The sequence below is a fragment of the Coptis chinensis genome, chromosome 8 (assembly GCF_015680905.1).
Source record: "Coptis chinensis isolate HL-2020 chromosome 8, ASM1568090v1, whole genome shotgun sequence".
Lineage (NCBI taxonomy): Eukaryota > Viridiplantae > Streptophyta > Magnoliopsida > Ranunculales > Ranunculaceae > Coptis > Coptis chinensis.
This window is the reverse complement of record NC_141463.1, coordinates 54,367,171-54,391,114: the sequence shown is the minus strand read 5'-3', so window position 1 is coordinate 54,391,114 and position 23,944 is coordinate 54,367,171. Positions and strand designations below refer to the sequence as shown.

At 35.4% G+C, this 23,944-nt stretch overlaps 1 pseudogene; it reads right to left on the bottom strand.

Annotated features, from left to right (window-relative positions):
- Positions 1-7,468: 7,468 nt before the first annotated feature.
- Positions 7,469-8,283, bottom strand: LOC147481966 (cullin-1 pseudogene; annotated as a pseudogene).
- Between the last annotated feature and the right edge of the window lie 15,661 nt (positions 8,284-23,944).

The window sequence follows — 23,944 nt, the reverse complement described above, 5'->3', positions numbered from 1 at the left end:
GATGACAATGTCATAATCGTCGAAAACTTCAAAGTGAAAGAGCCGTCAGAAAAATTCCGTACTGCAACACATGAGTTCAAGATTGAATTTGATGATAAAACAATATTGAAATTAGCAAGCAATCAGGACGTTGAAATTCCAAAGGACCTTTTCTTCTTCACATCCTTCACAAATATTCATTCAAAAAAAAAAATAACATTGTTCTGATAGGTAATACATTCATTGGAAATTTGTATGCTTACTAACATATGGTGTACATGTATACTTAATAATCTTTTACATGCAATAGATGTGATAGGTGTGCTTATAAAAGTCAAGGAAATTGAAACGCGTCGGGTTACCAGATCCTGGCAAATTGAAAGACAAAGACGAGACATTATACTTGCAGATACAAGGTATGTAAGAAACATGTTACAAAATTTATATATTTAAATAAGTCAATAATAGTATTTTATCCTACTTTTTAACTGCAGCAAATCTACCATGAGAATAACTTTATGGGGTAACACCATGGACCAAATTCCAGCTGATTTCATTAGATCACCCCATAAAAATTATGTCTTAATTGTTACATCAACTTCATTCCAAAATTTTAGAGGTACATATCTCTTACTCAACCAAATTCAAATAGTGATATAAATATTGTAAATAAATAAAAATATTACTGTATGATTACAGGTGATTATCTCCAATTAACATTTGCTACAAAGGTGTATATAAATAAGAATATTCCTGAAGCTGCATCTTATTTGGAAAGGTAATATAAAACTACTTTTCAGTCAATTATTAATTTATGTCTGTTCCTCCATTTCAACATATATTTTTATTTAAAAAAAAATATGCAGAGCACAGCAGATCAAAGCAAATGCACTCGAAAACGAACAAGACACCAGCAAACAGCAAGTAAGCAACACAACAGAAGAATACCGAAGTTTAGCTGACATATTATTTCAAGAAAATGAGGTAACAACTAATGTTTATTAATATGATTTGCTATCAAATTTCAAAATATACATCTTTATTATCTAAGTTTATCTTAAATTTATTGTTCTATAACATGGTAAATCATACATGTGCAATTCAGAGGTTTCGAAAGTTTTCAATAATGAAAGAATGCCATGTTACTATAAAGGTTGCCCAAGTTGTAAAAATAAGCTTGAAAAAATCAATTCAAGATATTGGTGCAAAAAGTGCAAAAACCATTCAGAATCTAAGCTCAGGTATCAATAAGGATAATTTTTACAAATATATCATATAAATGATATGCAATCTTACATGTTTTTCTTTAATATGGAATGTACAGATACAAGTTAAACTTTGAAATCTCCGATGGCTTAAATTATGCAAGCACAATAGCATTTGGGAAGATTGCAGAAGTAATGATCAAGCATACTGAAAAAGAAATTGCTGCCATCGAAGATAAGGTACAATGGCAAATGAAAAATCTACTATTTTTACAATTATATATTGTTGACTTTCAAATTTGCAACAGGACAATGGAAACGAATTGGTCAATCAGATTTTACAGAGTATAGTTGGAAAAGAATATTGCTTTCGCATTAAAGAATCTACAAATAACAGTAACTATAGTAGAAAAACGTACAATATTTTGTACGTCTCTACCATGAACACCAATGAAGAAGTAAGTATACTTAAATTTAAAGTGATATTTCAATTTTATAAATTTACATATTACTACTTCCAAACAAATTTTCAGATATTGCAGCAGACTATACAATCAACAGCAAAGGAATCACAAATGGAAGAGTTTATACAAAATGTACAATTAAAAATACATATATATGTAATTCTATACATTTAAAATTCAATTCATAATATCAAATTTTAATCATTTTGTTTCTTAATACCAGGAAGCAAGTATAGAGAAATGTATTATAGTTATATCAACACCAAGTGATCTAACAGAAAAGGTATATTTCTTTCTTCACAATAATAAATACACATTAAAAAACATTTTTGTAATACTAAGGTACTGCTACTATTCATCTATACAGGAAGTACATCCAAAATCAAAAAGAATCGCAGCAACACCAATCTTTCAAATGAATCTCCAAAAGCCAAAAAAAAAACTTGCAAAAGTTTGCATTTCAAGGTAACTTTTCAATTTCCCATCATTAAAAAAAAACCATTATTGGTGATGTACATTGTTTATAGATGATACTAGATACTAATGTTAATTCCTTTTTCAATACAGGACAATGACTCTGAAGCATGATGCATTGGTTACGAAACTGCTGTGGAAATTACCCGGTTCTTAATAAATGGAAACTGTGGTTTTTAATATTAAAATTGCAAAGTCTACTTTCATTGTTTTCAATAGTTGGTTGGTTAACATTTTATCTATATAATTAAAAATTCAATGGTCTTTCATCTTAGCATAAAAATGAAACCACTAGGTATTAGCAGTTGCGTGTATTGATTTTACATTATATTGTTCACGTCATAGACTAGGCGACGTAATAAAATATTGATTGTGGACTGTGTTTTTCATACAAGGCCGTTGGGGGCTGTTTTTAGCTAAATAAGGATTTGTGAGTTTGACACATAGAATGAGTGTCTGGAATTGTTGTGGCAGTAGTTATATGAGATGGTGTTACTTGATGGGATGAGATTGATTTTGTAGGACAGGAGTTGTATGTTCATTTTGAGAAGTACTTATTGCCTAAGTACTAAGAAGTTGTGAAGATTAGATATGTTGTTGATTATGAATATGAGATTATGATTGGGAGTGCGGAATGACATTAGAATGTGTGTCATGGAATCTGTCAGAATAATAAAGTTAAGAAGGTGTCAGAAAAGTATTCTGAGTTTCAGTGATAGGAGTTTGTGAAGTATTTGAAGTCTGAGGAATGTTGTTTTAATGTGAAAAAGTATGAGAAAAAGTGTTAGAGTTGAATGATGGTGGAAACAGAGGTATAGAAGTATTAGGTGTCGAAAACATGTCAGAGATAGGTGTTGTATGATGGTTGTTTGTTTGAGACTTTAATAGAAAATCTTTCTCATCAAATATGACATACCTAAAGATATAAACTCTTCCTATTGTGATGTCTAAGCATGTCCATTAAAGAATGTACTATAACCAATAAAGTTGCAGGGCTTACTTACTAAACTCAAGTTTGTTCTTTGTATAGGGTTTCAACTTTCAACCATATATAGATAGTAAATGCATCCAAAAACTTTTAAGAATGGATAGTCAGGTTTTTGTGCATTCAATCTCTAACTAGGATGTCTTTATAGTTTATACCCTAAAAGACTAAAAAAATAGTTAATTAACATAGTTACAACTCCTTGATATGCCACTTTCATGGCTTAGAGTAGGTGTAATATGTTATGGAACAGTGATTGTATGTGACCAATTTGTGTACAGATAAAAGTTAATGAGCTATATGTGAAACATGTAAAACATTTTTTCACAGTTGTGTTGTTGAGGATGATGGTGCAGAATGCAGGAAAGCATTTTCAAAGGGACTTGAGGAAGTAATTGATTGGGGGTGGGAAGATTCAACGAGAAGGAAGGGAAAGTGATCTTTGAGAGAAATAGGAGAACCGATAAGCTGGTAGATGATGGGTCCTATAGTGTTGTCTTTGGGTTAGAAATGGAAGTGTGTAGTACGGAAAGAAGGGGCAAGATGGTGGAGGTGGAAGACGCAGGAAAAGAATAAACTAAAGGAGGTGGAAGTAACGACACAATCCACATTCTTTGTGGAAAAGGCGTTGATTACACACATTTCCACAAAAGTGCAAGGATGGGGTTGGGTTGTTGATTGGATAGCTAAGACACTTATCTTTGACATTGCACCTTAACTGAGACCTTACGCTATAACTAAGGTTTAAGGCCATTTTTTCTCATCAATGACCAGAGTTAGAGAGAAACAATATGGACGAACAATACAGTTCATACCCAGATGGCTGCGATAGTCTACTTGGTGAATAATTCAAGATAAAAAAGATATAGGTTCATAAAAAAGCACCAAGGGACCACCTCACTCAGACTCGGCAAATATTGATCGAGATACAACTCCCCACTAATCTTCAGAATTCTATTACAGTATTACGAAAAGAATCTCATAAACCTTCTGAGTATCCATATTCAGATAAAATTTAGCGAAAATATTGATGGGTCTTAACCAAATTTCTGCCTCCTCCAAAACACCAACAAGCAAAGCTACATTATAAAACCTCAAGCTATAAGACCGAACTTACCTGGACAGGAAGAGTAATCAAGCCACCCAAACAAACACCATAGATGCCACAAGTCCACAACTCCAATAAAAATAGAACTAAAATAATCCATAACTGTATTAAAGGGAAAAGGAATCTGTTTACGTAAAAGTTTGCTATGTGCTCTGATAAACTAATTTCGTCATTTTAGTGCAATGCAGATCATGTAACTTTACTGCAGTATGTGAACTCAGCATTTGGTAACAGAAGTTCTTATCCCATGTGAGCATAACTTACCAATGATCTTGCCAAGAACGCCATTGGATTTCTCACTCAAATAGAAAACCGTTCCACTGCATGAGTCGGTGAAATAAAAATCATCAACAAGAAATATCATAATGACGTCAACAAGTCAGATGTATGTTTCGACCCCCACCTACGGGGCAAACGTTCATTAGTAGGGGTCTCTACTTTATTCGTTTAATCGACAGGGCTAAAGCCCAATTCGCAATACCATGAATCGATGTACAGGCCCATTAACTCATGTGTCTAAGGCTGAACCTTAGGCACATGGCTTGCCACTAATGTACGTTAATTTATGTCCAGATTCGTTTCTTATCAAAAGAGATAATTATCAGTTGAGAGTTATATTCTATCACAATGACTCAAGCTACAAGAATACTTGAGCTACAAGGACTTTCTACTCTACCTATATAAATACCAAACTATTTTTCATTTAGAACTACGTTCTTGAGACTTGATCCCATTGATAATTTGGGTACGTAGGCAACCGCAAGGTACAGTCTTATCATTCCCCCGATCACCATCATTTTTCTAATTACTTTATTACGTTCTTCGTCTCTTTTATCAACACTTGATATTTTGATCATATCTGGTCGAAACATAATTGGCGCCGTCTGCGGTTCTTATGCAAAACCGACGATCACGTTCTACAAAAGTTATGACAAATACTCGACGAGCCTAAGTTCTCGATGCACTTACTAATGATCATCGCGAATGTGCGATTCCAGGTCAACCTGGCGGTATCGAATTACTCCTTCCTATTCCTTTTCAACATCCGATTGCATACGACCCAGCTACCGTTCCACCGATGTGCCAAATTATTCAGCACGAAGTTATTGCCTCTGACGATTCTTCGTCATCTATTGCGGATAATGTTCGTCATATGTCTCGAGGCATTCTTGTATTGAAAATATTATACTGGCCTTATTTCATGTTGTCAGACGTCTTAAGCTTATTTCAAAGAAGGAATAGTCGAAGTTTATACTTGTCGAATATCCGCTGCGCAAGTTTTTTCGCTACGTCTACAGATCGAGTCGCAGAATGGAAAAGTTACCTTAGCGTTTACAACATTGTCTCTAACACTCATACAATTAAACAGCGACAAACTTTGGTTTCACTAATGACTGTTTTTCTTATTGATGATATTCCTATGTCGAAAGCATTACTCGATGAGGACAACGTCGATCTCTAATTGTCATTACCTCCCGGGGGCGATGACTTGAAATATTTATCGGATATATCAGCTACTTGCTAGATTTACATTTACACCGATAGTTCGCATAATAAGTCTGCCTCTGGTCTTGTTTGTGTCATCTTGAAGCTAAATGAAGACATAATTGAGAGGTCTCTACATTGGGGATTTGACGCGTCAAATAATATGGCCGAGTCCGAAACTGTCATTTGTGGTATACGCACAACTCTTCAGCTGGGGGCGACTAAGTTACGATTAATTATTCTAAGCTAGTCGTTAGCCAATTTGAATGATAATATGCGGCTCGCAATGATAGAATAGACGTTTATTTAGACTTCGTTCAACGAATTGCATGAAATTTTACATCTATCATTACTGTACAGTATCCGCGTTATGATGTAAGGCGTCCTGATTCTATCGCATACTTATCCGTGGAAAATCAAGTCGTCACTGTTATGACAACACTGGATTAACCACTTATGCTGTAAGATGATTTCAACGAACTTGGCACTGATAATGTCTCGGTATCTACCGACGACGATCATGCAGTTGACGATGGTTAGGAATTCCTGATGACTAAAAAACTCTATCACAGCAGCACAAGTCTCAATCCTATCCTTCGTTGTTTGGGCAGAACGAACAATTTACTAGGCCTCGAAGGAATTCATTCAGGACAATGTGAACACAATAGCAAACCCATTTTTATTTTTATTTTTCATCAAAAGAAGTTTTAGCTCTATGATATTACATTCACACAATTACCTAATCAATTGTCTATGTCAATTGTCTTACGGTTGTTCGATTAAATCTTCATTTTCTTCTTCGAAATCTGCATTCGCTTCGCTTAGCGCTTTCGGTTAACTACTTTCCGCAGCCATTCTTTTTTCTAAGGCATTGTGCCGCTCTTTCTCAACGAAACTTTTGTCAGCTTCTTTAATTCTTCTACGACATTTATTGACGTTTTTTCTGTGCTAAACTTTTCTCCGTCGACTCTTTATGAATATAATTTGCTCGTAATACTGCCGTTTCTCCGTGCGGCGAGAATTCACATTACGTCAACTGTCTTCGCGAAAACTTTATCCAGCTTCTGCCGTTTCTCCGTGCGGCGAGAATTCGCATTACGTTAACTTTCTAAGCGAACACTTTATTCATCTTCTTTATTATTACTTTTTTTCTACGGCATTGTGATCTTTCCACTCGAAATTTTTCGTCAATATCTTTTGCTCGTAATTCCTCCATTTCAACCTGCGACAAAAATACAAATCTGTTCATCAGTCTTTCAGACTTAACCAATATTTTAAGATAACTGATAAAAAAATGCTAACATACCTGTTTAATGCTGTCGACAATCATTGACACCGCTTAAAGTATTTTTCGAGCTCATCTATGGTGAACGACACTTTTTCTTTAGCCATTGCTTTCCGAATAGTCACCCTGACATTCTCTATCATTCTTTCCTTTACAATCCGGTTCTTTTATTTTTCTCGCTCGAGCGCAAGCCCTTTTTTCTAAGGCATTGTGCCGATCTTTCTACGAGAAATTTTCCGAGCAAAATTTTCGACAGTTTCGTTATTTTTTCAAAGGCATTGTGCCGATCTTTCTACGGGAAATTTTCTGAGCAAAAATTTTCGACAGTTTCGTTATTTTTTCTAAGGCATTGTGCCGATCTTTCTACGAAAAAATTTCCGAGCAAAAATTTTCAACAGTTTCGTTATTTTTTTTAAGGCATTATGCCGACATTTCTACGAGAAATTTTCCGAGCGCAAATTTTCGACAGTTTCGTTATTTTTTCTAAGGCATTGAGATCTTTATGTTCGAATTTTTTTTCCGCATACTCTTCACCACATTATCTTTTGCAAGCATCACTGTTTCGTCCTCATTCCAATTATTCGTTTCCTGCAATATATCAATATCAATCAATAGCAATACAATCAACTCTAATTCTTTAGACTTTTTGTTTTTTCTCCGGATTCATTAACTTCACTTTGTTTTTCTAGTTGTTCCGTCATTGAATGCTTTGTTAACTTCTTGCAATTAAATAGCGCGTCCCACCACCATTTTTTTTTCCTGTGTTAACGTAGATTGTGTTTCAACAGTCCTCCATCAATATGCTCGCCCTCTCTCTCCCGATTAATAAAAGAGATTACAATATCTTTAGCATTTACTTTGATTTCCTCAAAGACCAGATCACGGAAGCAAATAAAGCCAACATCTTTAAGTGAAGGTAACGATCTCCTAGTAATAAAAAAATGGTCTAGATAATGGAAAACGCGAAGCCACCTTACCATAACTTTATGACTATTCCACCTTTGCACGAGTTCTTTCAACATGTATTCACTGTGCTTTTCTTGTATAGATTGTAAAACTGTCTCGGCAATATAGTCCTCAATCACCGTTTTGCACCAGTCGTGCAGTTGCTCAGAGTAATCATGAGGTCTCTGTATGCACATGTTGTAGATAGTTGTGCAAAGCGTCATATAATCTCTTGAGTTGAATTGTGGTTCAGGAAGCCCTACAAGAATATTTTTCAGCTTTGTGACCCCTTTCCGCATTAATTCCCATCCTTCCTCTAATTCGATAACTTTTCTTTCACTTTGAGGTGCCATGATTGAAATCTTCGTCAGCATACCTCTTTAAAAACATAAAAGGAATACAACCACAATATATTTCTAATGAGACAGCCATGCAAACTTCTTTAAGCAGAGTTTGATGGAGAAAGAACGTACCTGCTAGTCAACGCAAATACAAAACACAGTGTTCTAGAGCGGCAGTACTACAGAAGAGGATAAACTTTCTGCTACTTCAGAGAGTCTTGACCACATCTGTTTGATGAGCGTCAAGGTCTTTTCTTGAATTGGGATTTGCGGTTTCAAATTATCGGAAGGAATCGCTCAGCCCTATGGTGCTGTGCCAGCACTTATATAAGGTTTTGTCAAATTGGTTTTCCATTGCTGGTGGGATTCTTTTCTAATCCAACTTCATTTCTAATCTTAATTCTTATCTACTCCACATTCTTATCTAATCCGAAACCTTTGAATCCAATTCTTAGTTAAATTCATTTTCTTTCTATTATTACTAAAATGCCCTTATATTTAATTTTAACTGTCTAATCCAAATATCGTGATTCTGCTGGCATGCGTCGTCGAAATCAATTTTCGTATTATTACGTAATGCGTTCGGTACAGTTTTGCCCATCAATTTCTTTTGCAATTTTTTCTGTGCATTTTCAGCCATTTTTTATTTAATTGCATTGTGCCCCGTATATGTTAGTTTGACATTATTTCGTTCCCGATAATTCATGAATTTTTTCCAACTGTCCATTTTCCTATCATTTACATTCACACGACACTTTGTTATACATTCCGCTCACTTTTTTTTTATTCCATTTTTTACTTATTTTTTCTTCTCTTCTTTGCCATATGAACTTTGTTCGCATGCCAAAGAGGGGGCGGTGTTTCGACCCCCACCTACGGGGCAAACGTTCATTAGTAGGGGTCTCTACTTTATTCGTTTAATCGACAGGGCTAAAGCCCAATTCGCAATACCATGAATCGATGTACATGCCCATTAACTCATGTGTCTAAGGCTGAACCTTAGCCACATGGCTTGCCACTAATGTACGTTAATTTATGTCCAGATTCGTTTCTTATCAAAAGAGATAATTATCAGTTGAGAGTTATATTCTATCACAATGACTCAAGCTACAAGAATACTTGAGCTACAAGGACTCTCTACTCTACCTATATAAATACTAAACTATTTTTCATTTAGAACTACGTTCTTGAGACTTGATCCCATTGATAATTTGGGTACGTAGGCAACCGCAAGGTACAGTCTTATCATTCCCCTGATCACCATCATTTTTCTAATTACTTTATTACGTTCTTCGTCTCTTTTATCAACACTTGATGTTTTGATCATATCTGGTCGAAACAATGTACAAATCACAAATAGTAACAAAAACTACTACCTTATTCACAAATAGCACAAACAAAAGGTAAAAACTGTACAAGACCTCCCTTATTCACAAAGTGATCATAGCAACTCCAAACAAAATCCTCAACCTCTGACTTCAACCTATACTTTCACTTGAACCCAAAAGCTCTATACAAGGGACTAGCAGTCGCAGAATGGTAATAATTCTTCATCTTTACACTACCAAGCTCATCATGAGCAGCCAACCCAGACACCAGACCAAATGAGGCATGAGCCGACTCTAGCGTCAACCACTCCGTAAGTAGTCTTTCATTTTTGCCACCAGTGGAAGTATAATATTATGTACAGTTTTTCTCAGGAGTCCTTATTATGGTTTCGTGATTGCTACTTGATTGCCAAATATTCTGATGTCCAAAGTATTTTTTGTGTTCTAGCTGGTGAAGTTGATAAACCGCAAAGTACATTTCCTAAGGCATTGTTTTTAGCTAGAATTATAACATGTCCAGTATTTAAAGGTATTATAAAAATAAATGCACTCTCCTGGAATGTTTTTGGGTGGTATGCAAATGATGCCATCCACATAGCCGTATTCATCCGCATGATGATCGATCTGCTTTTGTGCAAACTATGCACAGACAAGTACCCCCCTCATAGTGCAGGATTCTATTACAGTATTTCGAGAAGAATCTCATAAATCTCTAAGTATCTATATTCAAATAAAATTTAGCGAAAATATTGATCGGTCTTAACCGAATTTCTGCCTCCTCCAAAACACCAACAAGCAAAGCTACATTATGAAACCTCAAGCTCTAAGACCGAACTTACCTGGACAAGAAGAGTAATCAACCCACCCAAACAAACACCAGCGAAAAAGCAGTCGGCAAATATCCTTTGCATAGATAAACTCATCCGTTTCAGCAAAAATGATTGATAGGACAAACATAGATGCCACAAGTCCACAACTCCAATAAAAATAGAAGTAAAATAATCCAGAAGTGTATTAAAAGGAAAAGGAATATGTATATGTAAAACTGATACAACTTGATAAATATAGTATGCCACAGGAAGCAAAATACACTATTCCACAGACATGATGATTAAGACTTCTTTCATCCCGTTTAACCTATCATTCATATCAATCCAACTCATTCCAACACTACCCACAACAAGTCCCATACTGGAAGATTGTTGTAAGTCATATAGCCCCCGGTATAAAGAAATGCTAGGGAAAACCTCTATAACAATAACCAAGCTTCCTAAGAAACAGAGTACAATGTAGTACAAAACATTATATATAAAAAGATTTAACCAGATGAAGACTGATATAAGAACTTCTGTTACAGAATGTTGAGTTCACATACTGCAGTACATTGCAGTAAAATAACGAAATTAGTTTATGAGAGCACATAGCAAACTTTTACGTATTTTTCCAAAAAATTAACTTGATTGCTTGATAGTCTGCTAAAGTGGATAAGGAAGTTTTAGGCTGTAAACTGTTCCCCTTTAATGATATAAAGAAGCTCACTTAAGATGTGCTTAGTTTATCACTATCTTTTTAGCACTTCAATACATTCTATTGTAGTCCTTAGACTTAGCATTTTCTACAAAAATTGAACCTTACACCTCGAACTACCCCAGTATCACTCACAAAGCCAAACTGCCCTAGATACGAGTACGACTTAGGGGTCGAAATACCCTTTGCCTAGGAGTTATTTAAAAGAAATGGTGAGGGTGAAGTTTAAAAAGAAACATTTACATTGCAACAACTGTGTTCTCTTGATTTTAGTCTTGATCTCTAACAACTACAAAGGCTTGATCCCCACTCCGTTGAATGGTTTATAGGACCTGAAACCAGTCTCTCTGCTGAAGCGTGCCCTGGAAATAATGATTGACAAAACATTGTCAAGAGGATACCTAAAACACTGCTCCAGAGCATCCAACATCATTACTGCTGTCCCAAGAGATTTCCCCTATCTAATCTTCCGCCATGCCTTATCCAAACTTAACAACTTAGTGCGACACCCTAACCTTGCACAAACGAAAGGTAAAAACTGTACAAGACCTCCCTTATTCACAAGATACGAATTGTCGGACACGGCAAAATATCAAAATTCAAGGTAAATTACATACATTATGTGTCTGACACGGACACGTATCTGACACGGATTTTTTTCAAAATATGGCGTGTCCATATAACCTAGATATAAAGCAAGACGATTGTCACATGCATGGCCATCATTCGTAATTCTTCTCAGATTTACTGACAAGGCCAGCTGTCATTCATAAAACTTGATCATGGATTTTTTAGGCCAGCAGAGGGTTCCTTCCAAGTTCCAAAGAAACAGTTACATAACAACAATTTGAAAAAACTGCAGAGCTCCTATAGGATCTTGAATATAATAATATTAGGCATTGCGATGGTTTATATAAAATGTCAATGTTTGAACATGGGGTATCCTTTGCGGCAAGTTTCTAATTTATCAAATGGATGTATGTTGATCTCATTATAGTAGTTACACTAACACTTAGAATCTGCTTTCAGAGTATTTCCAAAGATCGGTATCTAATAGATTCAATGGCTACTCCGCGTTGTAGTCTTAAATGTATCCCAACCGCAATCTCTGCACATCATTATCAGGTAACACTATAGCATAACAACTTATTCGTGAGTCAAACACATCTGTGCCGATAGATAATTATCTAACTCATGAACTGTTGATAGGGACGATATCCGACGCACAAAGTGCATAACATTGAAGGATATGGGCAACCAGAATAACTTTCTGATGAAGATATATTGGAGCACCTCACACAAGTCGAACTGGAAATATACCAACAAAATGAGATTGAACTAGACGTTGTTACATACTTGCTAAAGAATGAAGGCTTTCTGTCGAAAATGAATATCGATTGCAAATGCTGCCGTGGAAGAGATTATGATATAAAAGACTTTATTCAATTTAGAAAGAAATTTATGAGATTCTCCAAAGGATCTACTTGTTCAGTTCCTGTTAATGGACGAAATCTAAATATTATCTGTACATAACTTTATGTCTTCCCTAGCAGATTAATATGACTCGATCCTGTTTTTTAACACCCAGTTGCTTGGGTTGTTCTTTAATTTTCACTAAAGTCAATTTAATCAGCCAAATAAGAATATCAAGGTCCAAGTCAGCCCTAGACACGAAAGGAGTTCAAGCTAAGTTAACTCATTCAACTTTAGTCACACATATATTACCGAAAGGTTTTAAAAATGCCTACTCTATAAGAACAATTACAGCATTCGTATTGTTATTATGAAAAGATTACATCATAAAAAATGCCTCAACAGCTCCTTATCTAACGCATTTCGAATCCTCTTACCTTCAGTTCTTAGACAATTAAAAGTCTTATACAATTAAAAGTCTAAAACTAACACAAGACTGAGAGACTTAGAAATCTTAAAACTCTATTACTATCTCCTACGAATATTTATCCAAAAAAAAACTATAAATCACAAACAAACACCGTACTCCACTAATCTCCAAACCTTCTCTCCTCCAAACAAAGGTATTATTAGAAAATGCAACTACTATACATATAATAAATTCAACAATTTATCAAAATATTTTGACAGTTTCTGAATTCTTCTTTTGTATATTGCAGGCTATTCTATAATTCCAGTAAAGCAATCGTACAGGCACAACATTTTCCTGTTATTTACAAAATTTATAAAGTAACAGATCATATTAAATTAAGAAAATTAGTTGATTGATTCTTTCATGTTTGTCAATTGGGAATGTCATTTTTTTATAGACACAGACTAATGTTCAAGAAGAGAGCAATCTGTTATGTCTCTCTCACATTAATGTCATGGCTTTTCTGTACATGATATGCCAAATACTCCTACTCCCTATCAGACTATATATAACTTATGGGTACTACTTTCGCTTGATACATTTTATCACACATTAATGTAAATTATCATTAGCTAACATTAAAAGTCTGTGTCTTATCGTAAGGGTGTAATCATAATTAGTAAAGTGCATAAATTTAAAGAACCATATATTAAATATCATAAGTTTACCCTTGATATATATTTTTTTGACATTTATTATTATTAAATATTGCAGGATATGGATTACGAATATAAATACTCTACGTCACAAAAAAAAAATGCTTTAGGAAATACTTGATTCACTTCAAATAGAAGAAGCAACTTACACCTCAAAATTTGAAGACAATCTACATATATCTCAGGTTACCATATTTGATGACTCCAAAACAGAAACCATATCTGGAATTCCATCAACAACAAAAGAAAAGTCTGAAAACTTAGCAGCATGGAGTGCAATCAATTACCTAAAAGACAAAAACCTTTTTGAAATTGAAGACTTCAACTACAAGGAGCTGAATGAAAAACACCAAGAGATTGAAGAACAACAAAATGAAATCTCAGAACTACGTAAACTAATACTATCATTATGGGCGAAAGAAAAACTACAAGAAGAAGAAATGATAAAGCTCCATCAAGGGATAAAAGACTCGAGAAAGAGGAAGCAATATGTTATAGATTTATGCATTGACGAAAATAATTGATAATTCATACAACATTTATGATTAATTTATTATTGCAAACAAAATTTATTTCTTATTTATAGATTTATTTTTAATTCGTTTGTACTTATTACTAAATTTTGGGTCTATAAATTTTCCCTCACAGGTAAATTATTTAATGTTACTAGACTCCTTTTTAGGCTGAAAAATAATTGCAAAGAAAATGGATTATCAAAGTGACAATGAAATTGATGGATATTCGTATGTTCACTTTCCAACGCAATATGTTTGGAACAACAATAATAAGGTTTGTAAATTCTCAAACATGTTAATATTTTCAATACCTCTTCAATTGTGACTCAAACAATTATTATATTTTCAAATGTTCAGATATGGAAAAAGAAAAAGATCATTCTGTCTTGTAGAAACATATATTATATTGAGGAAATTCAAGGTAATAAAATTTATTTTTTAAATTTACAATATGGATTCAAATTTATACATTCAATTTTATAGGTACAACAGGTCAGTACAACAACAGAAGGACTATCAAGTATCTGTTTGAATACATTAAACAAGGGACAAACAAAGCAACTCTGAAAATCAATAAGCTATTTGAAAACAAAGAAACAAACGATAAAGGAACATAGTAAGGAAGAAGGAAGAAAAAAAGGGAGCGACAAAAGAGCAGTACTTCAAAATAATGCCATCATTTTTTATTTTTTTATTTTTTTAATTGTGATCAATCACATTTTCTACATAGAATTTTTCTTCTCAAAGCTGTTTTGTTTATTTTTCATATTTTATTTTATTGGTTTTCACCTACTCTTCTGATTCAATTTATGTTTGAGAAAATTAAATAAAAAATTATTACAGGTCAACTACATGGATATTCTAGATGACGATGGAAATTGTAACGGAAGCACAATCATCAAGAGTGAATCTCCACTACAACATTATGCAATTACACTTGCACAGAAAAAAAAATTGATATATCTATCAAATTAGAGTAGAATCGATTGCAATACTACACAATGAAGAAAAATACAATTCTCAAAGAAGACTATATGGGATTATCAAATGTGCAGGAAGATATATTCTGAAAAGAAGAGATTGAATATGTCAAGGCAATTTTGAATAGGGAATGAGAATAATTTTTAGAATTAGTTTAGTTATTTTAATATTGTTAGTCAATATTTATCTGAACTTGCTTCAAGTATCAACAAATTTATTATATCTCCTGATTGTTTAGAAGGACTTTAATAACCGTAAAAATAGTAGTTTTACCTACGAAATAAAGCGATTAAACTTACAAACGCAAGTAAAACTAAAACTATTTACGATGCTAGATTGCTTATCAAAGTTTCTACTCTTAATTCTATCAAAATAGAGTGGAGTAACAAATTCGTTCCACTCCTAGTTCTCTAGCATGGAATGTTTCTTAGTCTAATTAATCGGTCTTAAGTCTAATGAGAGTTTTACGAGGGGGAATTATACTACGATGCAACTACCCACAAGATACAACTATAATTGATTCAACTACGGAAATACTATGTTGATTCTATAATAAGGAATAGGGGGATTGATTCCACTTTAACCGAACTTAACTCACTAACGAATCATTCGTAATCCGAATTGAATTGCTCGCACGAGAACAATTGGTTCTTCCTAATCCCTAATTACACATAACATTTCTACCAATTCATAACTAGCATGTGAACGATTAAACCCATTCTCATGGCGAATTAATCGTTTCTAGAGTGGAATAGAAATTACGACGACTCTACGATAATCGGAATCAAGCTTTCATCAAGGCTTCTCAACCCCCTCTAATGGAGGTTTAGCCGAGAATCATTCCGCAATCATTTCCATATTAATCTAAACTAAACATAATATCAAGATTCAAAATTTATTAATCTAAATTAAACAATAATTAAAATCTAATTAACAACTAAGAAATGGTAACCAACAATAATTCAAACTAGATCTAATAGATTGAAATAACAAAAATCGAAATGACAAGAATAATAACTATTTTATTTATCTAATGAATGATATTCAATGATTCAAGAAATTAATCTAAAACAAGAAATGAAATTCTAAAACTAAGTTCTAAAACTCATTAATGGAAGCTAACTAATCTAATTCTAATCTAGGCCTAACTATCTACCATTAACAAAGAGCTAAGCTTTTGTTTTTATACTTTCAGATCCAAAAATCGTGCATGGGCTTGGAGCCATGTTTTGGGCCAGAGAATCAGGCCCAAAACCCAATTTCTTTAGTCCAAAATGGGCTCTTCAACTGCAGTTGTCTTCGACAGATGTTTCGTCCACTTCTGCTCCTCTGATTGGGTCAAGGCTTAGACCATTGGAAAGCGCTTTCCGAGCCGGTCGTTTTGACATAAGGTAGGCCCAATTCTGAAGTCTGAGTCCAAAGATATGGTCTTGAGGAAGTTCTCACGACTTTGTGTCTGTCTTTTTCGCCCGCGTTGACTTTGACTTTTCAGCTTTGGACCGGGCTTTAGAAAGGCTTTGTCTTCTTGAATCTTGGCCTTTAATCACAGAACTCCTTAGCAACCAACCATTGCTCCTTTATCTAGCTAAAGTGGCACATTTTGCACATAATGGACTTTGAAGCCCGAAATGCATAAAAACACGAATCGAGATTAACTCTTACTTATTTTTCACATAATTGGTCTAAAAGTATGATTATTAAGGGGTTAAAACTATAGTTTTGGGCTCTTATCAAACCACCCCCAAACAGCATTTTGCTTGTCCTCAAGCAAAGATGAGAAATTAGAATAAGTGACCAAAAATAGAGTTCTATCTACTCTTGTTTCGCTGAGTGCGATTGCATTGACCATATGCAACAAGGCCTTAAACCACTAGGAATTCCCTAGTGGACGAGTTATAGTCTCGTAAGAGTTTTCCAGTGAAGGTACTCACAAACTTCATCTATACTACAACGACTAAGAAATAAAACTATTGTTTCCTTATTTATGTCTCAATTATCTATACATCTCACTAGCAATGAATACAGAATAATCATGTCGAAACTTAAGCTAATATATGCATAATAATCAATCATCTACAATAAACATATATACAATGAGTAATACTATGAAATGCAATAGCAGGTCCGTTTCTGAAACTCGGAATAGCGTCCTTAAGTAGGTTCTCACAATAATAGTCAAGATACAACACTCTGATTTTTCTACTCAAGTTTATTTACTCTAGTGCGTAGTGGGCACACTTTACCTTACAATCTCAATGACACACAAGGAAGCCTGAGTCGATCAAACACATCGCCACTTACTATCACACTAACCTATTCCTAATTGAGCTAGAGGTCTTTATTAGGTGTTTCGGGGATTAGGAGATGGTTTAAGAAGGAAGGAAATGGATATTCAAAAAGGACAAGTCTGAGATAATAGAGTCTTCATATTATGTAACTAGAGAAAACCTTGTTATTTACTTTTGCTTCTACACTTTGTTTCCATCCTTAGCCATATTTTTTTTTTTTTTCTTTGGCTTTTGACTCCTTTTATTCTATTTTTTTGGAGTTTTTATTTTATTTCTATTTTTATTTTTCTTTTCTTTGGATGGAAACTTCTTTTCTTTATTTTTTGAAGCAATTAACTAACTTTTGTTTACACAAGTTTTTCTCTTCTTCTTTCTTCCTCATTCTATTCTCAGACTTATCTAAATTGGGTAGGTTGAATTTTTTTATTTTGTTTTGTTTTGTAACAGGGTAAAGGATTTGTGGTTTATGAAAGGGCTAATGAAAGGCTCAGTGGGGTGACTAGCGAAAAATATACTTAGGTCAGAATTTCTAGCTATATCGATCCAAAAAGGGCCTAAATTCTCTCTTAGGACATGGTATAGTGGTCAAGCAAGTGGACGTGTGATTTTTCTATTCGGAATATACTTCTCCCTTGTGTCATTTCTCAAATGTTTCACTCTTATAAGGCTTTAGCCTATATTCTCACGGGATTTGTAGAATAAGTACTCTAGCCTAGATTTCAGAAACTTACTGCTAACAATCATAGATACTCATATAATATATTTATAGATAGATGCAAAGATTATTACCTACATATTAACCTAAGTTTCTAAAAATTATTCTAATGCAAAAGCTACGTGAGACTTCTAGATTGTTAAGAGCATAGAGAAAGAAAACAATACCAATATTCCTAAGTGTATAGCATAACTTATTTATTTATATTTTTAAATTTATGAAATTTTAACTAGAAAACAAGTGCATATTATACATATATATATCCTAACAGATGCCTTAATTACACGTGTTTCTATGCCCACCCCCAAACAAGAAGCTTGCTTTGTCCTCAAAGCATTTAAATAAAGAGGGTAGAAAAGTACCATGGAAACGTGTGAAATTCTAGAACATCTGCAAAACAAGGTTAAAACATACTAATATAAAAACTGACGTAACTCTATAAGAGTTCCACCCATTATGGGGTTAACAGACTTAAATTGCTTGGGACATAAGCAGACACTAAATGGAATTAAAAACTTACCTTATCTCGGACATGCATATTATCTACCCAATAGCACCATGGGTCTTGTATTTCGTGGGCATGGCAAGTCCAAGAACAAATGCTAGCAAGAACCATAAGCGGTTCCCGACTACGTGTGTGATCACCTCATGAGTCCAAGCACCATAAGTAGTGCTTGGGAACAAATCTTCAAAAGACTGTTCCGGTATTATTGTAGGAGATGTCATCTCGAAACTACGCTCTGGAACAGCTGCAAATGACCCGGGAACAACCCGCAGAAAACTGGAAATTTTCTAGTCTACGGAAGTCGAGGCATGGTAGCTAGCTCCGCTTTCCAGCAGTGCTCGGGTTTTTTTTTTTTTTTTTTTTGACAAGGGAGCGAGGTGGGGGTAAGAATAGGAATTTGAGTGATCAAGAATGGAAAAACCAACACCCCACCACCAAACAAATTTTTGAAAACAGGTTTGTAAAAATTTGTTTTAAAACGTGGTCTTTAAGGTCGATTCGAGACTTGCTAGATTACTATTTTTATAGCTTTAAACTTTTTTACTTTTTATGAATTAGGTTTAATATAAAGGAAAACAATAAGTAGTAAAGACATAATTCACACCATAGAGAAACATGTCTCAAAAACCAAGAAAACATGCAAGAGTGGAAAACGTGAATTATGTGAACCGTGGACTTAGGATCCCGTACTTACAACCACACACTCCATAGGGAGGGCCTGGTTACCTGAATGGTGCATTCACCAATATATGAAAATGAAAAGAAATGCACCAAACACAAAAATTGAGTTGTTTATAGTCAGATACTCGAGACTTTATCTAAATATATGTATGAATATGCAGTTTATCATATATCAACAACCGGAATAGTTGTGGATCATTCCATAAATAAATATCACAGAAAACATATCCAAACACAATCAAGCACCAAGATTTCCTACGACGCAGCCTAGTGGAATGAAAGCGAAGTCGGATAGACCTATAACATAACCGAGCATGCACCTTATGTTTCATCTTTGAACGAGAGGGTGTCCTAGTGAATAAGTGTGGAAAATATGGTGGATTGGGATAAGTTTTAGAGAAAAAGCATGGAAAAAATGAGGATGTGGGTTTAGCACAAAACTCATTCATGGTGTAGTTAGGGACTGTCTCAAGTCTGAAAATGAAGGTGTCAAGTGGTTTATCCTTGGGAAGTATTTGTTTACTAGGTGGATTTAAAAATCATGAAGCATGGGAGAAACTAAAGGATCGAGTGCAAACTCGAGGTTCCTTTGAAAAGGTGGAGGGTGGGGAATATTGGTGATGGAAGGTGAATGATTCTCAGCTAGAGCTCTCAAGTCCATATCATCAGAAATCTTGATATATGCAAGACATTCCTCAATAGGTGGGTCAAAAGGATCACTGGGATAGAGATTGAAAAATTCATCTTCCGTCATAGCATCAAGGGATGAATGGTTGTTGGCAAAGGGGGACTCGCGAAGTGGTAAAGAAGCGGTGCAAAAGAGTTGCAGGAATTCTTCTTCGATTTCGTTTACTACCAGGGAGTCATTGTTAAAGTCGTAATTTCCGAAAGAAAGGAATTTGTTAATCTGTTTCTCTGGAAACATGTTTTTGAAGTAATCTTGAGCTAAGCTCTCGATCATGCTAACCTCTCCATTTGTAGATGAATCGAGATATTGTGTCCTCGTTTTGAAAACATTTACCTCAACAGAAAGATGGCCAAAGGACAAGGACATCGAACCATCAATGGCGCTTTATGCCGTTGGCGTAGCAAGAAGAAGCGGACCCTAAAATGATAGGTACAGAGTCGTTAGTGACTTACGGTCGAGGATAACGAAGTCGGCCGGGTAGTAAAAATTTTGGACTTTAACCAAAGACGTTTTCAACCACACCCTTAGGATACTTAATAGACCGATCGCCTAATTGCAATGTCATTTTAGTAGGTTGCATCTCCTCTAGACCTATTTGTTTATACAAATAAAACGGGAGTAAGTTAACACTAGCCCCCGTGTCTAGTAAGCGGTCGTCGCGGTGAGAATCTCCTAAGGTGCATTGTAAAGATGGGGCGACCGTGGTCCTTGTACTTAACAATTCCATTATTTTCGGATAAAGTTGGCAACTGTTCAGTTAGAAAGGCGTCTTTAGGTATGTTGGTCTTACGCCTAGCAGTGCACAACCTCCTTAAGAAACTTAGCGTGGTTAGGTAGCTTTTTGATAGCTTCGAGAAAAGGAAGGTTTATCGTTAGATTTTTGAAAACGTTCCTAATCTCCTCAAAGTTAGTATCCCTGGTTAGCATGGCTAATTTCTGAGGGAACGGTGGTTTCGCTCTATATTTAGCGTATGGCTCGACTTGATGTGTAACCTTGGCTTTCTGTTTCTTAGGTTGTGGTTTAACTGGTACCTCTACAGTGGTAGGTTCTTGGTTTCTATTTCGTATCTAGTTCGATATCCGGTGTAGTGGAGTCTTGATGGGGTAACTATAGGCATAGTTACTTTGTTATCAACACTCTTCCGAATCGGAGAGTGGTGATGGCATTTAGCTCACCTATGGTTGTAGTTTCGCGTACTAGTATTACCGTTTACCTCAAAGGCTGTGTTTTTCGTTCTAGGGTTGGGTATCGCTTTGGCCTAGAAACGCCTTTGGTTGGGTCTTTCTCTTGGGCTAACTGTTGGTTTAAATTATTAACGGATTGTAGAATGTGTTGGTTAGATTGAGCCATGGTTTGGAAAAGTTGTTGGCTCACTTGTATGAAGGTGTCAAGACGATCCGGTTGTGTGGGTGTAGTAGTCACGGGTGGTGTGACTAGAAGTATCTCGCATTGATTATTTATGGGCGGATTGTGATAGTTATTATTTACTGGAACGATACCTCTATTAGCATTATAATTATTATAACTACATTGACCTTGTGCTTGACCTTGTCGAGGTTGCGCTTGGTTGTTATAATTATTATAATTATCCTGATCCTGTCCTTGTTGTGGTGGAGCTTGGTTATAAGTGTGTGTTGGCCTAACATATTGATTATTGTACCATGTAGGTGTGACTTGTTGGTTATTTCTCCAACCGAAGTTGGGATTTTGTCTCCAAGGTTCGTTAGGTTCACTATTAATGGAACAAGAATGTTCATAGGCTATAGGACAGTGGGAGTCGGGATGCTCAGGACTCCAACAGAAACTACATGGATTTGAATTTACATTCATGACGGGGATAGGCTTTTGTTGTATAGAAATAGCCTCTACCTTTTTTGTGAGGGATTCAATTAGAGTTTTAAGCTCAGGATCTGATTTAACCTCAAACATACTGGTAGCCTTAACTGTTGAAGAAGAACTAGCGGGAGTAATCGTCACTAGCCCCCCAATTATTATTACGCTTAGTCTGATCTTCCAAAAATTTATATGCCTCTGAGGCTCCTTTACTTAGGAAACTACCCCCATTCATTATGTCTAGGACTTCTTTATGGTGGTGTAGAAGTCCTCTGAAAAGGCAACGAACTAACGTGTCTTTGCTAGGTGATGGTGTGGACACTCTATAAGGAGATCGGTGAACGATTCCAAGCCTCTGAAAATGATTCATGAGGATTCGGTCGAAAAGAAGTGAATCTTGGAAAGCATTTCATCCGTCTTTAGGGGTGGGTAAAATGTTCCATAAACGGTGAACAAGTTTGGCCCACGAGTCCCACAGAATTAAGCGCTTGGGCAATTAACCAAGGCGCCGCCTTTATCGCCTAAGGTGAAAGGGAATACCCTCAATTTAATTTGTTCGCACCAACCCTAGGATGGTGGAATGTTGTAAGGACTTGTTCAATCCTACGATGTAAGCCGATAAGGTTTTCATGGTCTAAACCATGAAAACGGGTAACAAATTAAATATATTTGGGGATGCGGAAATCCCCAATCGGGTCCGCTAGAACGATGCAAGATTTAGGGCTATCGCTCAAGGCTTTATAAAAGTCGAGAGGAGTCTCTCTTTCTTCATCCATAATATCGTGGTGTGTGTGAAATAATAGCTAGAGGTGTAGTGGGTGGGAAACTAGATAGACTTGTTTGTTGACGCGTTGCGTGTAATTACGTTAGTTGTTTTTCTTCCACCGCACCTTAATCTCATGCAAGACTAAGTCGAACTTAACTAAACATGCAACACTCCAAACAATTTCGATATACTAGTAGAAACCTCTAACCGAGATGCGAGGTGTGGAAGAAAGGAATACCTGACAAGGCCCCTTGCTTCGGCTTATGAATAGCGTCTTGTTTACGTGTGTTCGGTGTATATAACAAGTTAAAACACTGAAAAACTTGAAAAATCGAAATTCAAAACAAACCTGTAGAAAAACCGCAAATTTCAAATTTTAGGGCGGTGTTCGCTTTGAAGCGCCTTGTCGTCTCCGTGTTCTAGTAACTTAGCTGGTCGCTCGGTATGGGGCGGGTCGCTCGGTGTTCCAAGAAACTTAGCGCTGGTCGCGCGGTATGGGCGGTCGTCGCCTGCGTGTAATTTTTCACGGAACTTTTCAATGCTGAAATGAACAACCACAGTATGAATCAAACAAGGGTGGGTGGGTGAAATGGGACTTAAAAATGACTAATTATACTATGAAAACAATGTTAAAGTGAAACTAAGATGGCAGCGGCGCCATTTGATAACCGTAAAAATAGTAGTTTTACCTACGAAATAAAGCGATTAAACTTACGAGCGCAAGTAAAACTAAAACTATTTACGATGCTAGATTGCTTATCAAAGTTTCTACTCTCAATTCTATCGAACTAGAGTGGAGTAACAAATTTGTTCCACTCCTAGTTCTCTAGCATGGAATGTTTCCTAGTCTAATTAATCGGTCTTAAGTCTAATGAGAGTTTTACGAGGGGGAATTATACTACGATGCAACTACCTACAAGATACAACTATAATTGATTCAACTACGGAAATACTACGTTGATTCTATAATAAGGAATTAGGGGGGATTGATTCCACCTTAACTCAACTTAACTCACTAACGATTTAATCGTCAGAATCCGAATTGAACTCGCCACGCTGTAACAATTGGTTCTTCCTAATCCCTAATTACACATGACATTTCTACCAATTCATAACTAGCATGTGAACGATTAAACCCATTCTCATGGTGAATTAATCGTTTCTAGAGTGGAATAGAAATTACGACGACTCTACGATAATCGGAATCAAGCTTTCATCAAGGCTTCTCAACCCCCTCTAATGGAGGTTTAGCCGAGAATCATTCCGCAATCATTTCCATATTAATTTAAACTAAACATAATATC